At 35.1% G+C, this 27,524-nt stretch overlaps 1 protein-coding gene and 1 long non-coding RNA gene across 2 annotated transcripts in view; both read right to left on the bottom strand.

Moving 5' to 3' along the window:
• The window catches only part of CNTNAP2 (contactin associated protein 2), a 1,422,658-nt gene that overhangs the window by 716,475 nt on the left and 678,659 nt on the right, over positions 1-27,524 (bottom strand). The gene's annotated exons all lie outside the window — the stretch shown is intronic.
• LOC131381175 (uncharacterized) lies at positions 24,252-25,804 on the bottom strand. Its single transcript, XR_009209720.1, has 2 exons — positions 25,264-25,804; positions 24,252-24,946 (listed from the first exon to the last, which is right to left on the bottom strand). It is a non-coding gene; the product is annotated as an uncharacterized LOC131381175 (long non-coding RNA).

The raw sequence follows: 27,524 nt of genomic DNA, 5'->3' as shown, positions 1-27,524 counted from the left end.
ACACATTAATTTGGCAAAATTCTCAGTCACTATTGCAGACATCAAACTACAAAAATAGGAAGCTCAAAGGAAACCAAGCAGGATAAATGCCAAAAAATGAAAATTTCAAAACTATATTAGGCACATCATATTCAAACCTCATAAAATCAGAGAAAGAAAAAATTTTGAAATAAGCCAGAGGGAGGGAAAAACACTTCACTTATAAAAGTACGTCTGACTTCTCCTCAGAGACTATGCAAGCAAGAAGAGAGTAGAGTTACATATTTAATGTGCTGAGAGAAAAGAAAAAATCAACCAACCCGGAATTCTATACTCTGCAAAACTATCCTTCAAAAGTGAAGGAAAAATAAGGACTTTCTCGACAAATAAAGACAGAGGAAATTTGTTGCCAGTAGATCTGACTTGCAAAAAAATGTTAAATGAAGTTATTCAGAGGAAACAAAAATGATGTAGGTCAGAAACTAGATCTACATAAAGGAAGAGCACTAAAGAATGAATAAGGGGAAATACAACAAAAACTTTTATTTTTCTTATTCTTAATTTATCTAACAGACAACAGATTGTTCATGATAATAATAACAATGTACTCTATGTATATGGAGGAGGAATTCGAAATATTTTGTTATTATAAAGTATTTGCACTACCTGTGACACTTATTTGAAAGTGGATTTGAATTAGTTGCAAATGTTTATTGCAAACCCTAGGGCAACCACTTAAGAAGTTAAAACAAAGAAGTATAATTGATACACTAAGAAAAGAGAGAGGATAGAGTCATATAAAATCCTCAGAACCATAAAAAGCAGAAAATATGTGAACGATGAAAACAGGAACAAAGAACAAAGGCAAAAAATCAAAACCAAACCCAAGTATTATAGATATTAATTGAACTACATCGATATTTACCTTAAATGTCAATGGTCTAAATTCCCTAATTAAAAGACAGAGATTGTCAGACTGAATAAAAAACCAAAACCTAACAATATGTGTTGTACATGAAATTCACTTTAAATGTAAAGACAAATATGGATTAAAAATGAATGGATAGAGAAACATAGATCATGCTAACATGAATCAAAAGAAAGTGGAGGTAGCTGTATTAATTTCAGACAGAGCAGATTTCACAGCAAGAAAAGTTGTCAGGGAAGTGGAGCATTACATAATGATAAAGGGGTCAATCCCCCCTGCCAAAAGTCATAACAATTCTTAATATATATGTCTGTTTTCTAACAACAGAATGTAAATACACTTTTTAAAAATTTTTTAATTTTTAATTTTTTTTTTTTTTTTTTGAGATGGAGTCTCACCCTGTGGCCCAGGCTAGACTGCAGTGGCACAATCTCAGCTCACTGCAACATCCCCATCCCGGGTTCAAGAGATTCTCCTGCCTCAGTCTCCAGAGTAGCTGGAATTACAGACATGCACCACCAAGCCTAGCTACTTTTTGTATTTTCAGTAGAGACAGTGTTTCACCATGTTGGTCAGGCTGGTCTTGAACTCCTGACCTCGTGATCCACCCACCTTGGCCTCCCAAAGTGCTGGGATTACAGGCATGAGACATGGCGCCGGCCAGAATGTAAAAATATTTAAAGCAAAAATTGATAGAACTGTCCAGTGAATTAGATTAAGTCCCACTTTATAGTTGGCAAGTTCGATACCCTTCATCCATAAATTAACAGATCCAGCAGGCAGAAAATCAGTAAGGCCATAGCTGAACTCAAAAACACTAGGTCAACTAGGTACAGTCGACACCTATAGACTACTTCATCCAACAACCACAAAAGGCACATTGCTCTCAGGCTCACATAAAATATTCAACAAGATACATCACGTTCTGGGCAATAACACATTAAATTTAAAAGAATACAAGTCATACAGTGTCTGCTCTTAGACTAAAATAGAATTAAATGAGAAATCAATAACAGAAAGATAGTTGGAAATTTTCAAAATATTTGGAGATCACATAACACACTTCTAAAGGAGATAGGTGTTATTTAGAAGAAATAAATTGCAAGAAAAATCCAAAAATATTTTGCACTAAATTAAAATGAAAACCAAACTTATCAAAATGTGTGGGATGCAGTGAAAGGAGTGCTTAGAGGGAAATTGTAACACTAAATGCATATATTAGAAAAAAAGAAAGATCTAAAATCAGCCATATAAACTTCTGCCTTAGTTTTTTAAAAAACTAAAGAAAGAAGAGTAAATTAATTCCAAAGTAGGCAAAGGAAAAAAAATAATGAAAATTAGAGCAGAAAGTAATAAAATTGAAAACAGGAAATTGATGGAGAAAGTCAACAAAACTGAAAACAGGTTCTTCAAAAAAGATCAGTAACATTGATAAGCCTCTTGCCAGGATAACTGACAAAAAAGGAGAGAGAAGGCATCAACTACTAATATCAGAAATGAAAGAGGTGCCATCACTACAGATCCCGTGGACATTAAAGGAATAACAAATGAATTCTGTGAAAAATTCTAAATCCACTAATTTGATGACCTAGATGAAATGGACCAATTCTTTGAAAAACACAGCATGCCAAAACTCACATGAGAATAAATTGACAATCTGAATAGGCCTGTATCTATTAAAGAAACTGAATCAATAATTAATAACCTTCTAAATCAGGAAACAGCAGGCACAGATCAACTTATTGGTCAATTTTACCAGGTAATTAAGGAAGAAATTTACATCAATTCTCTAGAATCTCATCTAGAAGGTAGAAGCAGAGAGAATATGTCCTAACTCATACTTTGAGGAATACCAAAACCAGACAAAGACATTATAAGAAAAGAAAACTACAAATCATTATCTCTCATGAATATAGATGTAAAAATCCTCAACAAAATATTAGCATATCCAAGCCAGCAATGTATAGAAAGAACTCTATACTATGAACAACTGTGATTTATTAAAGATATGCAAGACTGGTACAACATTTAAAAATCAATTAATGTAATCCATCATATCAATGGGTTAAAGAAGAGAAATCACATGATCATATCGAGAGATGAAGAAAAAGCATTTGACAAAATCCAATACCCACTCATGATTAGAAAACAAAGCAAAACAAAATGCTCAATAAAGTAGTAATAAAGGGGAACTTCCTACTTGATAAAATATATTCACAAAAAATCTATGGCTGATGTATTTAATAGTTAGAAACTTGAAGAAACTTGAAGTTCTACTACTAAGATCAGGAACAAGGTAAGGATGCGCCCTCTCACCACTGCTTTTCAATACTGTACTGAAAGTCCTAGCTAATGCAATAAGACAAGAAAATAAAAGAAAAGGTATACATATTGGAGAGGAAGAAATAAAACTGTGTACTTGTTCACAGATGACATCATTGTCTATGTAGAAAGTCTGAAAGAATCAACAACAACAACAAAAAAAACTATCTGAGCTAATAAGAAATTGTAGTAAAGTTGCAAGACACAAGGTCAAAGCATAAGAGTCAATCACTTTATTATATACCAGCAATAAATAAGATTTGAAATTCAAAGCACAATACTATTTATATCAGTGCTCTCCAAAAATGATATACCTAGAAATAAACTACCAAAATATGCACAAGAGCTATAACAGGAAAACTATAAAACTCTGATGAAAGAAATCAAAGAACTAAATAAATAGCTAATACGTATTGTTTGAAAGACTCAATATTATCACAATGTCTACTTTTCCTAACTTGATCTACAGATTCAATGCAATCCCAATTAAAATCTGAGTAAGCTATTTTGTGAATGTTGACAAAGCGATCTTTAAAGATTATGTAGAGGGGCAAGATACCCAAAATAGCCAACAATATTAAAGAAGATTAAAGTTGGAAGACTGACACTACCCAAGTTTAAACTTACTATAAAACTAAAATAGTAAGACAGTGTGGTGTTGGCAGAAGATTAGACAAATAGATTAGCTGAACAGAACAAAGAACCCAGGAATACATCTGTGTAAATATAGCCAAGCAATCTTGACAAAGGAACTAAAATGAAGAAAAGATAGTTTTCTTCAACAAAGGATGCTGGAACAACTGGACATCTACAAGCAAAATAACTAACTAAATAAATAATCTAGACACACACCTTGAACCCTTCACAAAAATGAACTCAAAATGAATTATAGACCTAAATGTAAAATGCAAAACTATAAAACTCCTAGAAATGACAAGAGAGAAAATCTAGATGACATATCATGTCAGAATGACTTTTTAGCTACAGCATCTAAGGCACACTTTAGGGAAAAAATGGTAAGCTAGACTTTATTAAAATTAAGTTTTTTGCTCTGTGAAGGAGCATGTCAAGAGAATAAAAAGACAAGTCAAAGACTAGAAGAAAATATATACAAAATACATCTGATAGAGGAGTGTCATCCAAACTATTTAAAACACAATAATAAGAAAACAACTCAATTAAAAATGGTCCATATCTTAACAGATACTTCATTAAAGAAGATATACAGATGGCAGATAAGCATAAGAAAAAATGCTCATGTCATCAGAGAAATGCAAATTAAAATGATAATTAGATACTACTGCACACCTATTAGAATGGCCAAAATCTAGAACATTGACAACACGAATTGCTGCCAAGAATGTGAAGCAATGGGAGCTCTTATTATTGTTGGTGAAAATGCAAAATGGTATGGCCACTTTGGAAGATAGTTTTTGGTAGTGTGTTACAAACCTGTACTTCCTCTTACCATAGGATACATCAATATTGTTGTTTTGTATTTACCCAAAGGAGTTGAAAACTTATGTTCACACAAAAGTCTGTGCAAGGATGTTTATAGTGACTTCATTCATAATTGCCAATGGAAACAATCAAGATGTCCTCCAGTATGTAAGGGGATAATTAAACTGTGGTACATTGCAATGACAAATTACTCAATGCTAAAATGAAATGAGATATTGAGACTTGAAAAGACACAAAGGAAGCTTAAATGCATATTATTACATGAAAGAAGCTAATTTGAAAAGGCAATACTGTATGATTCCAACTATATGACATTCTGGAAAAGGCAAAACCATGGAAACAGTAAAAAGATCAATAGTTGTCAGAGTTTGGAGAAGTGGAGTGATGAATAAGCAGAGCAGAGGATTTTTAGGGCAGTGGAACATTCTGTATGATACTACAATAGTAGACACATGTCATTATACATTTGTCAAAACCCATGCATGTACAACACCAAGGGTGAACCCTAATGTAAACTGTGGAGTTGGATTGATAATGATGTGTCTGTGTAGGTTTATTGATTGTAACAAATCAAGCCACTCTGGTGTGGGATGTTGATAGTAGGGAAGTCTGTGTATGTGTGAGGATGAGGGAATATGGAAACCCTGTATTTTCTGCTTAATTTTGCTGTAAACCTAAAACTTCTCTGAGAATGAAATAAAGCTTATTGAAAATATTAAGAATATACATTTGCAATTAAATAAGTTATGGATTTTACTACACTTTACTAGTATCTATGCTCTTGACACCACAAATGTGTGGGAGAAATCCTACATTGTGGTATGCTGCTGGTGATCACTTTGTCAACATTCATAAAATAGCTTACTCAGATTTTGATTGGGATTGCATTGAATCTGTAGATCAAGTTAGGAAGAGTAGATATTGTGATAATATTGAGTCTTTCAAATAACATGTATTATCTCTCTGTGCTCTTCTCTGCATTGCATGAGGGTAGGCAGGAAGCTTTAAATAAGCCACACAGGGAATATTTATACCATGGAAATTGACAAATGCTGCAAATCAGGGTTTGACTTACTGCTTTTTTGACTGTCAAACTGAAGAGAGAAAGGAAGAAAATGTTAATAATACAGATGAAACTTAAAAGTGTGTTGTGTCTGTAGTCATTACATATAGAATAGTACAAAAAATTGAGAAAATCTTTTTTCAGAACTTAAAACCTAATCTATGATCAAGCAATCATAATTGAATTAATTAATCAAGTTAATCCAATTGAATTAATGTGATCTATGATTAAGTCATTTATATCTTTGATGAATGAGTGAAGTTCTGACATACCTCTTCGATGTTTTCCCTTTGTTTTACTCATTAACAAACAAAAATTATCAACCAAAATTTATTTTGGACTTAAAAGTCAGTCACAAGTTCACCACTATATAAAGATAACTGCTAGAAAAGCTGAAATAATAACATAACTAACCAAAATTTTGAGACAAAGTAGGGGGAAGTATAATAAACAATAATTACATTGCAAATACAATATAATTTTTTCATCTCTACGGTGGAGAATCAAAATATACAATTTAAGGTCAATACAACTCAAAGTGGATGATTAATTATATTATTCAAATATACAATGATAATTAAAAGAAAAACTTTAAAAGTTTTATAAATGATTCTAATTTATCAAAAGGAAAGCATATATACATACAAATTGTGACTTCTAATATTGCCTCCCACCCCAACGGTCCAGAATCTATTTGCTCTCCTTGATCTGTTTTCATATTGCTGTGTAATTTTCCTTTATGATATATATGAATTATTTGTGGATACCTTTTTTGTTATTCAATAAACTTCATGAAGCAAGAGTCTATGTATGATTGTGGTCACCATCATCGTAAATACCTGGTACAATGTCTGAGATATAGTCATTGGTCAGTAATGATGTATTGATGTAATGATGAGTGAAGAGCCCCTGACTTCAAAAATCTCATAGGAAAGCTACACAGAAATGCAATAAAATGAAAGAAACCTGTTTGGTTTTAAAGAAGTAGAGGAAAGATTAAGACATTTTGACTAAGCGAAGACTTTATAAAGAAGGTGGTATCAGAGTTACGTCTTGAAATATTAGGCAGTTTGCCTGGTGGGCAGGGAAAAAAGTCATTTTGGAGAAAGGAAACTGCCAGCAGAGCAAGGTAACGTGAGTGAAACAGGGCCACAACACAGAGAAAAGTGTGGACCATGCTAAGGATCTGGAATTTACCCCGTAAATCATTGGAAAACGGGGCAATAAGATTCTTTTCTGGGCACCCTCTGTAGACAACGAGGAAGAAAGGAAGGAAGGGAGACTGGAGGGGAATTTGGTGAGGGATGCTTGGCACTGATTGGCTCCGACATTGTGGTTCCCCAGGTCACACAATCTACAGAGAGAAAAAACTGGCGTAATTTGCATTGGTGCTTTAGTTTAAAGGAAAATATTGCTGAAATAAAAGGGGTGGGGGCAAGTCACAGTGGTCAAATCCAGCTTTTCTGCATACTCTCTCCTCCAATTTGAAATTTGTTTTTTTATTCTTTCTGTGAATAACCCCTAATTCAAATCCTGACTCTAGGAAAACCTACTTTCTTCAACATTTTGGGTGATTAAAGATAAGTGAGATTATTCTTATACACTGATAATCTCACTTATCTTTAATCACACAAAATTTTCACAGTCGTATTTATCTGTATCATACCTTCAGAGCTGAAGCTGTGTTTTTTTTTTACTTGATTTTGTAATCATCCATAGTGCACAATGAAATGTTTAGCACAAAGTATATTTTGGTAAGTATTTTGATCAGTATATAATAACACAGTAACAAATGAAGATTTTAAAACTGTCACTACAGAGGAGCAGAAAGAAATCAGACAAATGTGTAAAGAGAATAACGTGATAGAAAAGATGATAGAATGATTTCTTTAATTATATGAGAGGAAGATCAAAGTAATTATGAGACCGGGCACGGTGGCTCACACCTGTAATCCCAGCACTTTGGGAGGCTGAGGTGGGAGGATCACTTGAGGTCAGGAGTTCAAACAAGCCTGGCCAACTTGGTGAAACCCTGTCTCTACTAAAAACACAAAAAATTAACTGGGTGTGCTGGTGCATAACTGTAATCCCAGCTACTCAGGGGGCTGAGGAAGGAAAATCACTTGAACCAGGGAGGTAGAGGTTGCAGTGAGCTGAGACTGTGCCGCTGAACTTCAGCCTGGGCAACAAGGCAAGATGCTATCTCAAAAAAAAAAAAAAAAAGTAATTATGAATACTCTGCTTTCAAGAAATAAAAAAAAAAATCCTGTAATACTTTAGGAATAATGTTATATTTAATTCAAGTACTGGTTTTTCCCCAAAGGTTAAATAAGATCCAGAAACTTGGAATTATGCAGTTTGTGACGGAAAATTTGGTTAAATAAGGGGAATAACTGTTTCTCATAACATTCCCAGCACCGCATTTTGAGTGACACCTTGGTAATATTCTGGTGTTTAAGAAAATCATTAAAACCTCAGAATGCTGACATGTGTATAGCAGGGAATTCACACGTCAGTTTCATTTGGTTAAGTTAGGTGATGCAGGTATTCATAACAGTTATAACATTCAGCTGTTCACAAAATTCTTGTAAGGTGGCCCTCCAGTTTAATTTGCCCTCTTCTCTGCAGCATAGTATAACCACAGAGGCTCGTCTGATCTCTAACTTTTCCCTACGATACATGCTCAACCTGGTGCCAGGCTCACCGGTATGGAACCTCTCAGTCTTAGACTTGCATTATTATTCTCCTCTCTTCCATTTCCATCTTTAGGAGAAAAATAATGTTAAAAGAAAAGCTGCTTCCAGGCAAACAGAATCTAAGAAGCACACAAAAATGATCAGTTATGGTTTGTGACCTGATAGGCTGTTCTGGGAATTGAACTGTCATACTCAGGAGAAAGGCGGCTATGTGAGAGCTGTGAGGCTCAAGTGTGGGAGAGATAAGAAGGGGTGGAAATGTGAAGTTAGCATGCATGCTTTCATTTGAAAAGTACTCTTTCAGGCATTTTAGAGTTTTAGAGGTTTTGTTGTTTGTGTTTTTTCTATTTTTGCTATTTTTAGCTTTGCTCTTTTAAATTAAATCTCTCTTTTGGGCTATCGACATTTTGTTCTTTAATAACTGGTCTCCCTTCTACAATTTCTCTCTTTATTTCCAACAATGTCTGCTGATGAGGACAGCCTTCCCAGGAATGCATCACATGGTAAGAAGATATATTTTTTAAAGGCAAAATATTTAAAGAGAGAGGAATAGAAAAAATAGCTGTTGGTGGAAGATACCACATAGCCCTCTTCCACATTCTGATTGATACATTCGTCCATCAATGAAACGTAGATTCCATCAGCAGGGATTTTATGCAGAGCATTTATAATCATTAAAAGTTCCCAACATAAGAAGGTCCTCCTTGCAAATGGGAACAGCACAAATGGATGAGAAACATTCTCAATGGAAAATGGAAGATGCTGTACTGTATCAGAATGTTTGTGTACACAGATTTTATTTAAATATGGATGTTATCATAGAGAAGGTGAGAGTTCACTCTTAGTACCCTAACTTCAGCATTAGAACTTACAATGTATTGATTCTGCCCCTTGCCTTCTCTCTCTTCCTCATGCTCTTAATTTGCTCCTCCCCCATAATTAGTCATTACATTTATTTACTTGTGTTTGCTACTCTGTTGCTGTCTTATATACAGTTAGAGAATCTCTGTACCATGGTGAAATTACTCCTCTTACCCATGGCCAAATATGGCTCTAGAAAAACATTAAGAATATGAAGCATGATCTTCATGACCCTTAAACCCATGTGAGCCTCTGTTGCCATCTGCCCTTCTACTACTGACATCTATTTCATTCATTCTCCTTCTTTCCTTGATTACTATTGCCTAACATTTCCTTCTTAAGCTTCTACACTTTCTCATTTTCAGCTTCTTACTTCACTAAGAAAATAAAAGAATCGGAAAAAATATCCCAAACCTTCATCACAATATTCATAGACTGACCTGTGAATAAGCCCATAGACCTCTCCTATCACTCTGGATAAACTATCCTTACTTGTACACAAGGCAATGCACCCATTTGTACACTATATTCCATCACTACTTGCAGAAATTTAATTCTCCAGAAATTCTTCATTCTCATACATTATCATTTATTTTTCTGTGAATTCATTCCAACAAAAGTGCTGCTATTTTAGCCAACCTTTTAAATTGATGCATAATAGATGTTAATATTTTTGGGATACAAGTGATAATTTGATACATGTACATAATCTGTAAAGGTCAAATCAGGTTAATCAGAATATCCATTGCCTTAAATATTTATCTTTTATGTATGCTAGTAACGTTTGAATTATTCTCTCCTAGCTATTTTGAAATGTACAATAGATAAATGTTCACTGTAGTCACCCTTCTGAGCTATTGAATGGGTCTTATTTACATTTCTATCTAACTGTAAATTTGTACCCATTAATAACCCTCTCTTCAAAAATTATACAGCTTTTTTATTTTTACACTATCCCTCTCTATCTACTGTCCTTTTCCCTTGCTTTTTTGTTAAGCAAAAATTTACTGCCTCCAATACCTCTCCTCTTGGTGTCTTTCAAGTATATTACATTCGCAATATCATTGCATCGCTTTAGCAGAGACATCAATCCCCCTTCTAGGACAGCTTAAACTCTTCTGATTTTACTCTTACTTAACTGGCTGTTCCTTCTCCGTCTTCTTTTGTGGTTTTTCTCATCTCTACAAACTATGAGTCTTGGATATCCCAAGGGTCAGTCTTCAAACATCTCCCATTCTCTATCTACATTACTCTCTTGGTGATTTTAATTGGACCCCAGGATTTAAATACCAATTCCACACTGACAAAATCCACATATATATCTTTAGTATACACCTCTTCTCTGAAATTCAAACTTATACATGCAATCATCTACTCAATATTCCCACTTGGATATTTATTTTGAATTTAAAACTTCAAGTCTAGAGCTAACTTCTGACATTTCCCCCAAGCCTTCTTTTTCTACATTCTTTTGTATCTCAATAAATGCAACTTCTTCCTTGCTCAAATCGAATACCTTCAACTCATCCTTTCTGTTGTATTTCATATTGAACACAAAAGCCAAATGTCTCAAACTTCAGAATATATCCAGAATCTGTCTGATTCTCATCACCTATATCACTACCACCCAGGTCTGAGACGCTCTCATCTCTTCCTAAAATATTCAATAATCTCCTAACTGGCATCTCTGCTTCTTTGTGTATAGCGGCTAAAGTGAGCTTATTATTATTTTTTTAAGTAGAATATTTCATTGCTCTGCTCAAATGCCACCAATGGCACTCCCTCTCACTCAAAGCCAACATCCCCTTTAATTGCACACAGGCTCAATAAGTCTGCCCCTCACTCCTGGTTACTTTACTTCTCTTTCTGGACATATGGTCCTCTGTGCTCTTCCCCAGCAAATTCCTTTTATACCTGCTAGTCCTAGAACCTGGAGCAATCTTCCCCCCAGATAGCATGATATCTGTACTCTCATCTCCTTCAAATTTTTTGTTCAAATTTTAACCCTCCAAACCTCATCCTAAACTCACTATTCCTTTTTCCTGCTTTATTTTTTCCATAGCAGTATTACCATCTGTCATGCTGTTAAGTTTATGTGTGTGTATATGCATGCATGTATGTATACGTTTCTGTTTTTTTATTCTCCCTATAGAATATAAGCTTTAGAAGGTGGCGATTTGTCATCTGTTTTTTTTTTTTTCACTGTGTTATCTGATGTGCCAAGAATATCTGTGAAGGAAACACAGTGAAAACATAATACACTCATTTTTTGAATGAATGAATGAATGAAGTCACCATTGTTTGGATCTGGAACATATTTTACTTATAATTAAAAGTGAATATCTAGAAAGTCAGAAGAATAACTTCTAAATTTCTCAAACACTCTGAGTTATATTTGCAAGAGAAGTCAAGTCCATCTTGTTTCTCATGAAAACACTTCCAATCATAAGAAGGTAGCAAGAGTCATCACTCTGCAGTATAAAAATGATTTTTCAGCAAGGTTTCAGAATTCAAAGTATATTCTGCAAGCCTGAATTCTTTACCCTTATGCAGGTGGGAAAAGAAAACAAACGTCTCTATACACAAGTTCAGGAATGCTAATTTTGGTGTTCAAATAGTTGTGTTTTAAAGCATATGGCAAATAGACCCAGGGGAAAATTTCCTCACTGCTGTATTTGCTTTTATAGCTTTAAACACTGTGGTTTTATGCAAGAGGAAATAGATTTTTGAGATGACAATGACAGGTGAAATAGGATGTGAAGAAATGATACTTGAGATTCTCTTATGTCAACGATATAAAAAAAAAGCTACATGAAAAGGAAGTTATCTACCCATCTGAAAACCCGGAATTCTCAATGAGTCACAGCCAAGGTGAATTAACATCATGCTCATTCAAATGCTTTGTGATAAATCGTAACTTATGAGTTTTAATTTCTTCTAGTAGTTCTCCTCAATAGCTAACTAAGCTATATATTTTTCTTTTGTTAAAAAAGTATAGTAAACTCTCATTCAATGTAGTTGACACAAATGATCAAATAGGTAGAATGCTAGATTATATAGAGTATTTGTATTACCAATTTCTTGAAGCTTAGAATAGAGCATGATGCAGTTAACATTATTATTTTCCTGAATACATGTAACAATTAAGCAATTCAGGATCATGTGACACCTCAGGGCCATCAACGATTATTCTATTGGAACTTGCTAAAGTAATAAATAGCATAATTTTAGATAACAGAGGGTCTCCTATATTATCGTTCATGTAATATTTTTCGCCAGTACAAAGAATTCCCATGGAATCAAATTTGTCTTATTGGCTTTTATAGGGATCTAAAAGTCAAGACACAAAGCGGTGTTTCTATTTGAAAATAATTTTTTTTCCTGAAAGTGTAAAGTTCCTTGTAGGGGCTTTAATAATTTTGGGGGTAAAAATTATTTTCTTCAATGTGTTTAAAATCCATGGTGATAAAGCATACTGACAAGCTATAGGTGAAGCTGGAATGAATGTTAAACCTTAACCACATTAAAAACACACACGCTGATAAGGGCACATTAGGGCCAGAAGCAGCTCTTGCAACATTTTATTCTGAAATGGCAAACTTGGTTAGTATTTCAGAAAACAGCCTAATTTGTTGAAAAATTGTATCTGTCATGTTCTTTAAAGTCATGGTAGTTGAAATAGGATGATCTCATTACTACTTTTCTCACAGTTAGAATAAAATAATAGTATAGCAGACAGCGTAAAAGCAGTTTTAAATTTTTGTCAGGAATTTCAAACCGGCATCATCTCTTCTTATCATCCATTGGTAGAGAAATTATCAAAGAATGAAAAAGTAGGTTTTAAATTCACTTATGCCTTTACAATTGAATCTGACTTACTCTGTTGAAACATTAGTAATTAGTCATGCATCAACGCCAAGTGCCATAGATTTTGGCAGTCATTAAAAAAAAAAAAAAGAGGAATTTTCTATTCTGTTCACAGTGAGGACAGGATAATAACGGATTCTGTAGGGTTACTGTGCTAATTGAATACTCAAAAAAAAAGAAAGCTTGAGTGTGTACATAACAAGTTGAGAATTCTTCCCTTTTAATATTATAATGCATGTGCCATATTTATTAGTTAGGCATCTTTTACGTTCCTTAAGTTTTTATTCATTTGTTCAAACTGCTCTGAAAAAGCTGGAAGAGATAATAATATGGACAAGGTAATTGTTGATACCGGTATCTTTATACATAAAGTTAAGTCAAATTTAATAAAATATTGATTAAAGTAAGAAAAATAGGATAAAAGTGGTCTAATATGGCAGGCTTGGTGATATTATGTTTTCACTAAGTGTGCTATAAATGCCCACAAAACCAATCTTATCAGGCATTTCTTTGTTGAATTTTATTTACACACATAGATCTGGCAATAAACAGGTATAAAGAACACAGAACTGGATTCCAAAGGCTGCAGTTTCCATTTTCTCACTATTGATTACAAATTGCAGTTTGCATATATCAAAGTTTCATTTTTTACTTGTTTAAATTGGGATTAAATTAATTACATTTGTCCTTCATGGGAATGTTGGACAAATACACAGAGTACAGGTGAACTGTATAAAGGTAACTTTTGTTACTTGAATATATTAGTAAATGTTATATATTATATGAAAGAAAATGCCCCGAATACTTCTTAGCATTCTGGCCACTCGGTTGAATTAATTTTCAATAGGATTTTAATTCTTATTCCATTTGGTATCTTGCCAAAGTAGTAAATAGTAGGATCATTAGAGTCCTTCCTAATTCCTTCATCGTGTTTGTGTGTGTGTAAACCCTTTAGATGTTTTTTACCCATAATAGCTTTAAAATTGCTTTATGTCCTCCAGCCTCATGAAGATGCTTACTTTACTAAAAAATCGAAGCCAAAACCAAAAACCTTAACTGGGCACAAAAATTATTCTAATATGCTTTTATGTGTTGCTTGCTGTCAAACAGGCATTGCTACGTGTATAATGCAAAACAGAAGATGTAAGAAATATGAATATCTTTCCCCACTTTGCATGATGAGGCAATTAGTTGTTATCTAGGTCCCTGGATGATCAGCAATATTCCAGAAATATGTGCTTGGGTGTGATGTGTGTCAGCTGTAAATGTAAGAGTCCCAATAATTGCTGTAATTGCTGATGGGCTCAGTCTCACCCGACAATTATGCACCAGATGTGTAGTAAGAGTACCTGGTGTGGCTGATAGCTTATATGGCACAAAGTACTTTCAAACTAAGTTAATTTTTGTAATTAATAACTGTAATGAATGTTACAACTACTTTCCTCTACTTTAACATTAGTTCATGTCCTTTATTATAAAATACAATACACATGTAAATTTCACATAATTAGATTGGCTCATCAATCTGTTATTCCCCAATTACATAACAAAATACTTACCGAATGAGATTTATAGGTAATGTGCTAGGGAATATATTTTAGGCTTGAGAAACCCTTATTTGCATATTCTAATTAGCAGTTTATTAATCTTAAATGCATAAGGAAATTAACTGCAGCTTAATCTCATAAAATTCATCATGGTAATCCTTTATTACATTGCTTTGATACACATTTTTTTTAGCCGTTTATGTACTGGAGTATGGCTAGAAGACAGGGGATTTCATCCCCTTATTCCAGTTACAGGTCTTTCCCCACTCACACTGTCACCTACATTATATCAAAAATTTAATACCTTCTAGTAATCTTTGCTTTTAATAAATTAATACAATATTTTCCATTTCTCTTCAGTCACATTTCATATCTCCTTTTTTCAGAAGATCTCTCCACTAGTCTGCCTTTTTACCAAATCTAGCAGGGTAATTCCCCCTTTATCCATGGGCGACACATTCCAAGACCCCAGTGGATGCCTGAAACCACAGATAGCACTAAACCCTATATATGCCATGTTTTCGGTAATAAAATATACATGAATGTAGTCTCTTTCTCTCTCTTGCAAAATACTGTGATAGTTTCAGACCACAGTTGACTGCAGTTAACCGGAAGTACAGAAGGCTAAACCATGGGTAAGGGAGACTACTGTATCTACAGAAGCAGATACATGAGTAACTTTCTGTTGAGAAGACAGTTTTTTCAGATCAGAAGGTGGTAATTTTCAGGAGGTGAATTATATGAATTCAGAAAACCTTTATTAAGTCATTTCTGCATGTCAGAGACTAGGTACAATAAACAAGATGGAAGATAAACCAGAGAAGCTCATTGCCCTGGAGAGTTCTAAAACAAGACCCACTGGGAAGAGAAGTAAAACTTTTCTCCTGGACCGAACCCCATCTAGCATGGGGGAAAAGGTTTCAGAAAGTTCTGGTGTGATTTTAGGTTCCTCAGGTTAATATTTGGGGTCTTTACACCCCAAAGCACAAATGCGACCCACTGAGTTTAACTGCAGTGTTTCATGAAGAATATTTATTTAAGTACTAAAAGACAGCACCATTTTGTCATACTAGGAAGCTCTCAGCAGTTTAGAGATTTAAAAAAGTTTCTTAAGTCTTCACCATTTTACAGTGTTTACAGTAAGCTTCCAAATCCATTCTATTTCTATAAAAACTAAATGAAACAGACGAAAACAACCAATGATGTTTACAAATATGCTCTTTGGTCTATGATCTCATACACATGAAGCTTCCCCTTTCAAACATGTGAGTTATGACTATGAAAACCTGAAATGAATTTCTTTATGTGGACCAGAAATGGACTTTGAAAGCAATTCCAAACAAGAATAACAAAATATTCTAATGTTAAATATTCTGTCTTTATACATGAGTTATATAACATATATATTAATTATGCATTAATTGCACTCCAGCCTTATGAGTATGTTTATTCTATTAATAAAAATTTAATTGGGTATAAGAATATGTCTAATATGACTAATACATTATTATATATTTTGTAGGTATTAGTTTATGCTATTTATTATTATATGTACTATTATTATAACGTATAATAAATGATATAGAGAGAGGGAGACAGAGAGAGAGAGAGCATGTGCAATGGCAAGAACATCAGAATGACTGTATGACTTATTTTAATGTCTGCTTGCTTAAATTTGCAAAGTCCATGGCTGATATTTAGTGAACATGCCCTGGTATGGCCACAGCAGTTCAGGTATTGAAATACTTTTGTATAATTGGTAAACATCTACTGCTTACATTCCCTGAATCTACTCCAGGTGTACACTGGGGTAGACCTCACAAAAGTCCCCACATCTCAGAAACAGCCGGGGCCCCAATATATTGCTTTAGCACTTTGGCCAGTGTTCATTCTGGTCCGTGCCCAGGACATATTGTTGGCTGAATATTTTAAATACCATCTTCTCATATGTCTTGATATGCTTGATGAAAACTACCACCTCCAAGAAAAACAGATGATATTCTCGTTGCTATCGTAGGGGCCCTTTAGAAGTACTGTCATTATTATAAAGGTGAAAAGTAGTCGCTACACTTTTAAGGAATTATAGTGGGACAAGTGCAGTACCATAGTGTCCAGGAACTTGATGATGGGAAAGTTTTCTCTCTATACCTCACACCCACTATTTCCTTACAGAAATGCTGCACGTAGTCCCCTGAACCTGTGTGCACATTTTTGTTTCTGATCTGTGCAAGTCTAATAAAATATCCATATTGCCCTTTGCTATTTGATGTTTGTGAAAGAGCTAAAATAGTGATTTGAGTGAAGGCACAGGTTACAGATCACAGTTTAAGGCAAGAAGGAATGCATGAAATTTAGAATCTATAACCAGTGGAATTAAAAAAAAAGAAACTAAGATAGTCAGAGTTGACCAATTTGAATAAGCACAGCTAAGAATGCATATTTTAAACATTTACTTTGGTTGATTTCACTTCTATCCTTTTTTCAATCCTGATTTTAGATTTGGGGTTTATTTTTAAGGAGTTCTGTATCTATACATTATGATCCTGACCTCATATTAAAGACTTCTTAAATCAACTAAGGCAAACAGAAAATAATATAATTATTATAAATAAATAATTCCAAAGCAAGGTTCAAGGGAATTTGTTGAACCAATGAGATTCTTTAGCTCCTGGAATGGGGTCAAGTGGGAGTTACTTATGAGGCACATCAAGAGATTTTTATTGGTTCCTTAGACTCAGACCAAGAATCAGGAGCCAAAAACAAAGTCAAGTCCAACTATCCAGACAATAAACAATATATTGCCTATTTTTATTGGTGAGAAAATAAATACACATTTACAACGAGGCCATATTTTTAGAAAACACTGTCTCGGCCGGGCGCAGTGGCTCACGCTTGTAATCCCAGCACTTTGGGAGGCCGAGGTGGGTGGATCAGGAGGTCAGGAGATCGAGACCACAGTGAAACCCCGTCTCTACTAAAAATACAAAAAAAAAAATTAGCCGGGCGTGGTGGCGGGCGCCTGTAGTCCCAGCTACTTGGAGAGGCTGAGGCAGGAGAATGGCGTGAACCTGGGAGGCGGAGCTTACAGTGAGCCGAGATTGCGCCACTGCACTCCAGCCTGGGCGACAGAGTGAGACTCCGTCTCAAGGAAAAAAAACAAAAAAACAAAAAAACACTGTCTCTTTTCTCTGAGTCTCCTTTTAATCTACTTCCTCAATCCATTTCTAAAAAATCTTTAGATACTTTTTTATTCTTAATCCTTGTTAATGATTTGTTAGTTTCTTTGTGGAGAAGCCAAACCAAGAAAAATCAAAATACAAGTGTTATTTAGATGATTGGCAGACTATTTCCTTAGTGTATCATATTCTAGAAATGGATGTTCCTGAACCAAAACCATAAAAGATCTTTATTATATGTCTAAAAACGTTTATTTTCTTAATTATGTTTTTTCAGATAGCTTTTTCCTTAAATCTTTCAGATAATGGATTACACTATAAGATGTCATCTTAGGTTATCACACTCATATATCACTCTGCTCTTCACAGTGAAACTGATAAAAACGGGTAAGTCACCAGAGAAAGAATGACATGCTTTCATTAACAATAAACATACCACAGATTTCTTTTGAAGATTTCTCTAAGGGAAGTACACTAGTTGAAAAGAGGTTTGAAACATAATTTTCAAGTATTTTGATTTAATTATGGCGAGGCTCAATGTGTAGCATCATTTGGCCCTATGGTTTTCCGAAGAAAAGTTTCAAATTTCTTTCAGTTTCTTCCAAAAGATCATTCAACACATCTCTAATTTAGCTTTTTCCTCAGATTCACTTACACTTTGCAGATTAAAGTCATTCCCACTCCCACCTATAAGTAGTAAATATATGTGTTTTTAATTGCTCTTTAAATTTCATAAACCAAAATAACATATGGTTGTTTACAAAGACCTAATTAGCACATTTACCTAAATATGCTTTCATGGTTGTGAAGACATTAAAATTAAAATGCAAATTATAATGTGTATATGAGAACTAAGGGAGAAGAATTTTAACCAAACTGCCTGCAGGCAAATGATTCCCCTTGCTGTTATCTTGCCATTTTTTGGACCTGTCCTGAATAAAAAAGGCGGAATCTTTACCTGAAAGTTAGAAGTCTTCATTCTGTAGTCACTTAAGACAGCATTAACAAAGCCAAGACCTTGAAAGACATATGATTAATATAGCAAATAATCAACTCGGAAATCAAGCACTTTAAAAATTAATACCACAAAAGAAATCAGTAACAAAGAGAAAAGCATTAGAAGGTTCAATTATTAGTAAAATAATCCTAGCACCATTCATATTTGGGGAGATCAGTTTCAAAAGATTTCTGGAGAAGATGCCTCTTCAAAACATTTTTCAAAGCCAGCTAAGAACATGGCCCTGGTATTGGGAAAAACTGCTGCAAGGCAATGAGGACTTTTGGATAGCTGAGTATTGATGAGTTAAACTGAAGGCTCATGTAACATTCTGGAAATGTATATCTATAAAATAAGATTCAGGGCAAGTTAGAAAGGAATTGCCAGTTAGTATGTAAAACTATGATTGGTTATCAAGCTTTGGTTATCAATTATTTGAAAAGACATATAATTATATATGCATTTATCAATTGTATTACATACCCTAAACGATGATGAAGTTTAGAAAGGAGTGTGTGATATTGAGCAAAAAGAACAAAACTGGAAGCATCACACTCCCTGATTTCAAAATATACCACATAGCTATAGTAACCAAAACATCACAACACTGGCATAAAAACAGACCTGTAGAACAATGGGACAAAATAGGAACTCCAGAAATAAATTTGTGCACTTATAACTAATAATATTCAACAAAGGTACTATAAACACACTGTGGAGAAAGGACAGTCTCTTCAATATATGGTGCTGGGAAAACTGGATATCCACATATTTAATAATAAAATTAGATCCTTATCTCACACCATATATAAAAATCTGCTTAAAATGGATTAAAAGCTGAAATATAAGACCCCAAACTGTGAAATTCGTTGAAAAACCATAGAAAAAAAAGCTACATGACGTTTTTCTGAGCAACAATTTTTGGATATAACTTCAAAAGCACAGGCAACAAAAGCAAAGATAGACAAATAGGATTGCATCAAAATAGAAAGCTATTCTACAGCAAAGGAAACAATCGACAGAGTAAAGAGAAAACCTACGGAATGGGGGAAAATATTTGCAAACCACACATCTGATAAGGGGTTTATATCCAAAATAAACAAGGAACTCAAACAACTCCATGGCAGAACAAACAAAAACAAATAGCACAATTTAAAAATGAGCAACGACTCTAAATAGAATCTCTCTAAAGAAGATATAAAAAATGGTCAATAGCTATATGAAAAAATGCTCAACATCACTAATCATTAGGGAAAGATAAATTAAAACTACAATGTGACATGACCTCATACTTCTCAGAACGTCAAAAAGACCAAAGATAACAAGTGTTGGTGAGGATGTAAAGAAAGGAGAACCTTTGCCTGATGTTGGTGATAATGTAAATTAGCCAGTATTTAAAACAGTATGGAGGTTCCTCAAAGAAAATTAATGAAACAGAACTCCTATGTGATCCAGCAATCCCGCTACTGAGGATATACCCAAAGGAAATGAAATCTGTATGTCAAAGAGATATCTACATTCTCACGTTCACTGCAGCATTACTCACAATAGCTGAGATGGAGTCAATCTAAGTATCCATTGACGGGTGAATGGATAAAGAAAATGCTGTATGTATACACAGTGGAGTACTATATTCGGCCATGAAAAAGAAGGAAATCTTGTTATTTGTGACAACATGGATGAACCTGGAGGACCTTATGTTAAGTGAAACAAACCAACCAAAGAAACAAAGACAAATACTGCATGATTGCCCACATAAATCGAATCTTAAAAAGTTGATCTCATATAAGTAGAGAATAGAATGGTAGTTACCAGGGGCTGGGGTAGTTGGTGGATGGTGGTTGGGAAGATACTGGTCAAAGAATATGAAATTTCAATTAGATAGGAGGAAGTTAAAGACGCCTATTGTACAACACAGAGACTATAGTTAGTCATACATTGTATTCTTAAACAATGCTAAGAGAATGAATGCAAAATATCCACAAAAATGATAACTATATGAGGCAGTGCATATGTTAGTTATCTAGAGCTAGTCATTCCATAATACATATATACTTCAAAACAATATATTATATATAGTAAAAGAATACAATTTTGTTTGTCAATTAGAAAATAAATATATTACTAAGTAAAACAGAGTTTGTGTTGCCATGGTTAACGTAACCCTAGCAGGTTTTAAGGAATTGTTGATAATAGTAGCTAACACTAAATGCTAACTGCTAAGTACTTTACATACATTTTTTTCCATTTAATTCTTACAATAATTCCATAAGAAAACATTCTTCATTTAGAACAAAATTAGTCATCATATTTCTACTTTCAGTACAGACATGATTCATGTCACATTCTCTTTTGTAACTTCTGCTGCATAAAAAGAAAAGAAGAACCCTATAGAAATTGAAGTCAATGGAATTACTCTAATTAGAAAAATAAAATCCATATAATCAATAACAATAACAATGGCCATTTTATTGGCAAAGCAGGGAGCTAATTGCTTTATACACATTATCTTACAATGCATGCTATCTATTATCTAATACGACATGTATGAAGCTAGTATCATCACAATTATTAAAATATCATTATTTTTAAAAGGGGGAAACTTGTGCTCTAAAGAATTATGGGCATGATCATATTTCCTCAATGTGAGTGGCAGATCCATGTTTTTCACTCAGTTTTGCCTAACTCCAAAGTCTATTTTTCACATCTTGTAATACATTCACCTGAATCCCTCTAAAATACATGCCCAAACCCTAACCTCTGTGTGATGATTAATTTTATGTGTCAACTTGATTGTGCTAAAGGATGCCTAGATAGTTAGTAAAACATCATTTCTGGGTGTGTCTGTGAAGTGTTTCTAGAAGAGATTGGCATTTGAACCAGTACAGTGAGTAAAGAAGACCACCCACATGAATTATCCAATCCATTGAGGGACTGAATTTAAAACAAGGTGGAGAAAGAGAAAATTTCTTCTTTTTGAGTACCTGCCCTCAGATACCAGCACTCATGATTTTCATGCCTTCAGAGTTGAACCAGGATTGACACTAGTGGTCTCCCATAAGGGTCATTTACATATCCTGTTGGTTCGGTTTCTCTGGGGAACCCTGATTAATATAGCTTAGTGCCTGGAAATGTGATCTTATTTGGAAATTGAGAAGTTGGATTTTTGCAGATATATTTAAGTTAAGGATCTGAAAATTAATCATCCTGGATTTGGGTGGGCCCTAAGTCAAGTGACTGGTGTTCTTATAAGAGAAAAGAGATTTGATTTGAGACACAGAATGGAAGGCCTTGTGAAGACGGAGGCAGAGACTGGAGTGATACTACCACAAGCCAATAAATGCCTGGAGCTACCAGAATATGGAAGAGGCAGGGAAGGATTTTTCCCTGGAGCCTTTGAAGGAAGTTTGGCCTTATGAATACCTTGATATCAAACTTCTGGCTTCTAGAACTGCTGAGAGAATAAATTTCTGTTGTTTTAAGACACCAAGTTTGTGGTGATTTCTTTTGGCAATCCCAGGAAACTAACACATCCATGAAGGAAGATCTAAGATAAACAGCTGATAGGAAAATGGGGAAAAAAAACCTGATCATGCATAATTTTTAGAAATATATGCTAAAATAAAAAAAATTCAAGAACAAATTGAATGCTAAAAGAAAAGTTTCAGTTATCAACTAAAGAGTCTCAAACTAAATAGTGAAAAATCTAACCTTACCTCCCTTGAGGAAAAAAAAGTAACAACCTATAGTCTATATTGTAATAAGGTATAAATTTTATGGACAAGCTCCAACCACCAGTGTAAATTTCTTTGAATCTTATCATGATGAAGATAATCTCTTGATCTCTATTGCATTTAAACAACGAAGTGAAATATGTTTTCTCAGATATTCTGCTTTCTAACATCTCCAAGACTCAGCAAGGCACATCGAAATGCTACTTATGTAAATAACTCTATAAATAATATTGTATTTTTATATTCTCATTTTTTACAATAGAATGAGAGATTTCTTTGTAAGGAAAAACTCTAATACTATGTCTTTTCATTGTCTGCAGCTTTAAACATTTTCAGAGGCAGAAACTACAGTAATAGCATTTGTAAATGAAGTGGTTTGTAAATCTTAAACTGCAATTTTCTCCCAGACAAAACAACAACTAAAAAATATGCTCTCTAAGGAGAGATGAAACTGTAAAGTCTTTTATTTGGCATTCAGATGTTGCTGGATATGTTTTCAATAAAGAATATCCTCCACTTAAATAGCACCTACACCTTTCCACCAAAATCTTTTCTTGTATATTGTCTGTCCACAACGGGAGTGAGGCTTAGTATCTCATGCTAGTTAGATGCATTATTCATTTCCTTTCTGCTTATATATTCCACAGTTGGAAATTTCCTCCAGAATTAAAAAAAAGTAAATCGTCACAGTCATAGCTACAATGTGTCTCTTGTTTATTATACCTCTCCCAAACAGCCAGTGCATTTAACGATATACCATTTACATTTAATAGTCTTCAGACATATTTGGCACATGTTTTATTATTTTATCTTATAAAGCTTGAAATTTTTAAAAAGCCCCACTGATTTTTGTACCATTTAATATGTATTGAAAATTACCTTTTAATTTGAAAGTCATAAAGAAGTATAGGTAGCATTTGCTTCCTATATTTCAGAAAACTTTCTCTGATTTTTCAATGATTCATTTAAACTCCTATTATTAACATTAAACACAGTCTCGTTTCAGTTGGTCTGTGTCTCAAAATCTAATGTCTCCAACTCCAGCCTTGGCCATTCTTCCCATTCACTCCCCAGAACTATGGTTAGTACCACCAGAGTGTTACTGACATCATCAGCAGCAGAGCATTTAATTTAGATTTCATCGGAGCTAAGTAAAGCAGACAGCTGAACAAGAGAGAACAGTACTTTCTCAATGGGGTAATAGAATAATGAGGTTTTCTTCTCATATAGCTAGAAAGCATCATGCTATAGTGAAAGAGGATGAGCTGTAGATTTATTCCAACTTAATCTATACTGCTGATCTTCCCTCTCTGTGAATAATTACTTCACTATTCTGAGCCTCATGTTTTTACTTAGCTGAAAAAATAGGAATAAGGATGTTGCAAGTATTAAATAAAATAATGTATGTAATAGCACAGCGCTCAGAACATGAATGAGAATCAGTTACGTGGCAATTACCTCCAACTAACTCACGCACTTCCACAACTTTGTTTGTTCCTTCCAGACAATACCAACAACTGAACTGCAGCAGTGTAGCAGAGGAGCCAGTTGGCTACACAAATCATGCCTAATGTACAATTTACAGAATGAAAGAAATTTAAAGCCAGGTCAATTGCTTCCTTTGATACCATTGCTCTTTATTGACAAATGTGTAGTAGAATCAAATCCATTGATTTGTAGTCTGGAATCGGAATCTTCTAATTATGTTTCCAAATCATAAAAATGACTGTTAATAAAAAAAATCAAAAGCATGTTCTAGTAATGGTTGCTGTTCACTATTATGGCCAGGTATAGAACATTCATCTGAAATGAAATAACTTTTGATTTGGGGAATTCAGGATCAAACTTGGCTTTGGGTATCCTTGAATCCAGCTGCAATCAAATCAAAGCTTTGAGACGTTTTTGAAACAGAAGCAGCAACATTGTGAAAGATCAAATAAAAAAAAAATCAGTGCAAATAAGAATGGTCTTGTGAATTTTTAGCCATGGTGGTACCTTGCATAACAGCAGGGTCCACAGTGAATACACAGTACAAAAGCTGATGAAATGGCTCCCTGAAAGCAGGAAGGTAATGTTTTGAAGTCTGAAGAGCATCTAAAATGGGACGTGTTTGACACCTATATTTCAACAGAGAAATATCCAGAGAAACAAAGTGGAGGCCCCCCTGGATCACTTTCCCAAAAGGTCTTTTACCAGCTTTAAGTCTCTCTGAAGGGTTTATTGAGAATCCGGTCCAAAGTTTCCCAAGGAATTTTCTTCCTGGATTCCATGAACCTTCTGAAAGTATTCCCTGCCATGCTTTGCCACCTGCCTTCCTAAAACAGATAAATAAAGGCTAGAATTTATAAGAAAGATAAGAGTTTAGCACAAAAGCCTCTAATATTCTAGTATTGGATCAAAAGCTTCTGATAATGGGTCATAAATGTCATTTTCTATAACTTTGCTTTTTTAAACAATTCAAATTTAGAAAGTTTAACATGGTATTTGTGGGCTACTTATACTTAAATGAGTAGATCGTTTGTGGTAATTCTGATTAACTTTTGGGTATTAGGAACATGGCTAGAACTATACCTCCCTAAATTACAATTTTTTCCTATAGAAAAATCAGATTTGACATAACATCTCAACTTACACCATCTTGTCCAGGAGCACAGCACAACATAAAGCTAAGGATTGCCTTCAATGATTTCATTCTGATGTTTTAAAGTACTTTTTTTTAGTCTCTTGACCATCCAAATCAGCATTTTTCTCAGACCAGTATCTGATTTTCTAACAAACTCTCTACAAAAAGGAGATACAGAATCCCTTAGGGCTTCCCTAATTTGGGCAAACATAACCTCTTTTTGATAGTATCTTCACAATATCTACTAGAGTTAATGAACTGGAGATTGCATAAAGGGTACTGTAAGCAGGTATAGCCCATATCCTGGTATAAATGCAAACTATTTCTTTTATTTTGGGGCCATCCCATTTGAATTAGCCTCCTTCCCTTTCAGAGCTTGATCACAGCCAGAGGAGTCAATTAGTGAGTGGAGGGCATACACCTTGAGATTGGAGTACTTGGGAGCCCCACAAGGCATCTCTGGCCTTGAGCTTTATCATGTCACAGCAAATACTAGTGTTCTATGTGCTATTAGCTGTTCCATGGAAACAATTTGGGGAACATTCTGTATTCCATCCCACTTTCAGGAAATTCAAAATTCTTATTATAAGGTCTAACAAAAATCTATCTAGTTATTTTGGCCAAAAAAAATTCTTTTTTCTCAGATAAACATCACTGGACACCAGCTTTTCATGAGACATAATTTGAAAAATGGAGTTCTTGAGTCTGTGTCTATAGCTGAAGGACCAGTTTTCTCAGCGTTGCTCTGAGAGCTGCAGCCTCTTCAAGAAGCTCAGTTCAGCCTGTGTCCGGTCCTTCTCTACACTTTGTTATTGTCAGTGCACTTTACAAAGCACTGGCTCCAGATGGAAGTGAAGCAGGATATTTCCCCGAGCCCTTCATGGAACTTGCAACCGGGTGCCTCATTTGCCCAGCTCACAGCTGTCAACTCCTTGCAGGAAAGAGCATGAAAGTGAGCGAGGTGAGAACTGGAGTGCACAAACACTGGAACCAACTGGCTGCTTCAGTGCAGGCAGGAGCCAGCTCCACACACTCGGATCCTCTGTGCTCCACCCCTCATGGGAAGGAGCACACAGGTAAGTGGAGGCAGGAGCTGAGAGCGAGTGCTTTTGGGGACCAGCAGGAACGAACTTCATGCAGGCCCCGTGGCAGAGTCTGGCATGATGCCCATGAACCCTGAAGGTCCAGAGGGAGTGTTACAGTGCTCTTTTAGCTCTGCCATCCATGGACGGCTTGAGTGTTAACAGCTTAGTCGTCCCTCTGCCTACTCACATGAGGTGGCTGCCCTCCAGCAAGGGCAAAGGGCAAGTGTGACAGCCTTTTTTATCCACACTAGTGGCACCCAGGCTCTTGCCTGGCATTCAGGAGAAAAGAGGTCATACGAACAACCTGAAGGATGGCAACTGTGGGGGATTTTATTGCCAATGGAAGTGGCTCTCAGTTGGAAGGGGAGCTGAAAAGCAAATAGAATGGGAAGGTAATCTTCCCCTGACGTCTGGCCATCTCTGGCCAGATTCTTCTCCAAAGTTATGCTGTCAAGCTCTCCCTCTAAAGTCAAGCCACTTCTCTCCAACATCCAGCCACAGTCTCTGATGTCCAGCTGCTTCACCTCTCTCTGCTGGCTGAGCATGAGGTTTTTATAGGCACAGGATGGGGCAGGGCCACAGGTGGTTTTGGAAAAGGAAATATTTGAGCCAGAAACGGAGATGTAAGTTCTCACTTTGGACTGTGGTCCCAGGTTTGAGGGTGGGGTTTTGTTGGGGATCCACCCTTTTCTGCCTAGAATTTCTCTGCCTCCTGTCCCTATCAGAAGGAGAACGTCCAGGGCATTCACACCTCTGGTGAATTGGAACACGGACCTCAGGTCTTCCCTTTATCACTGCTGCCGTGTATTCAGGATTGATGCAGGACTTAGACCACATGGACGCAATAACCCAGAAATTTAAAAAACAAAAGCAAAACAGAAAATCCAGAATTACAGGGGACTGTTTCAGAGCTTTTCTTTGGATATTGTGGAACACATTACCCCATATATTTTACACATTGACATTTTCACTTTAGTCAGAAGCTATTAATAACAAAAGTTTCAATACATGAAGGAAAATAGAATATGAGACCAGTAATGCCATCTCTAGAAGATGGGATCCAGGGAGAATCTAAGCTCCCCTATTTCTAGAAGAGCATAGAGAAAGCAGAACCGTAGGTTACCTGCTCCTGCTGCTGCCTCACAAACAGATGACGGGTGTTAGTGAAATGTTTGTACTTAGGAT

This window comes from Hylobates moloch, unplaced genomic scaffold, assembly GCF_009828535.3.
Source record: "Hylobates moloch isolate HMO894 unplaced genomic scaffold, HMol_V3 SCAFFOLD_1, whole genome shotgun sequence".
Classification (NCBI taxonomy): domain Eukaryota; kingdom Metazoa; phylum Chordata; class Mammalia; order Primates; family Hylobatidae; genus Hylobates; species Hylobates moloch.
This window is presented reverse-complemented; position numbering and strand designations above follow the sequence as displayed.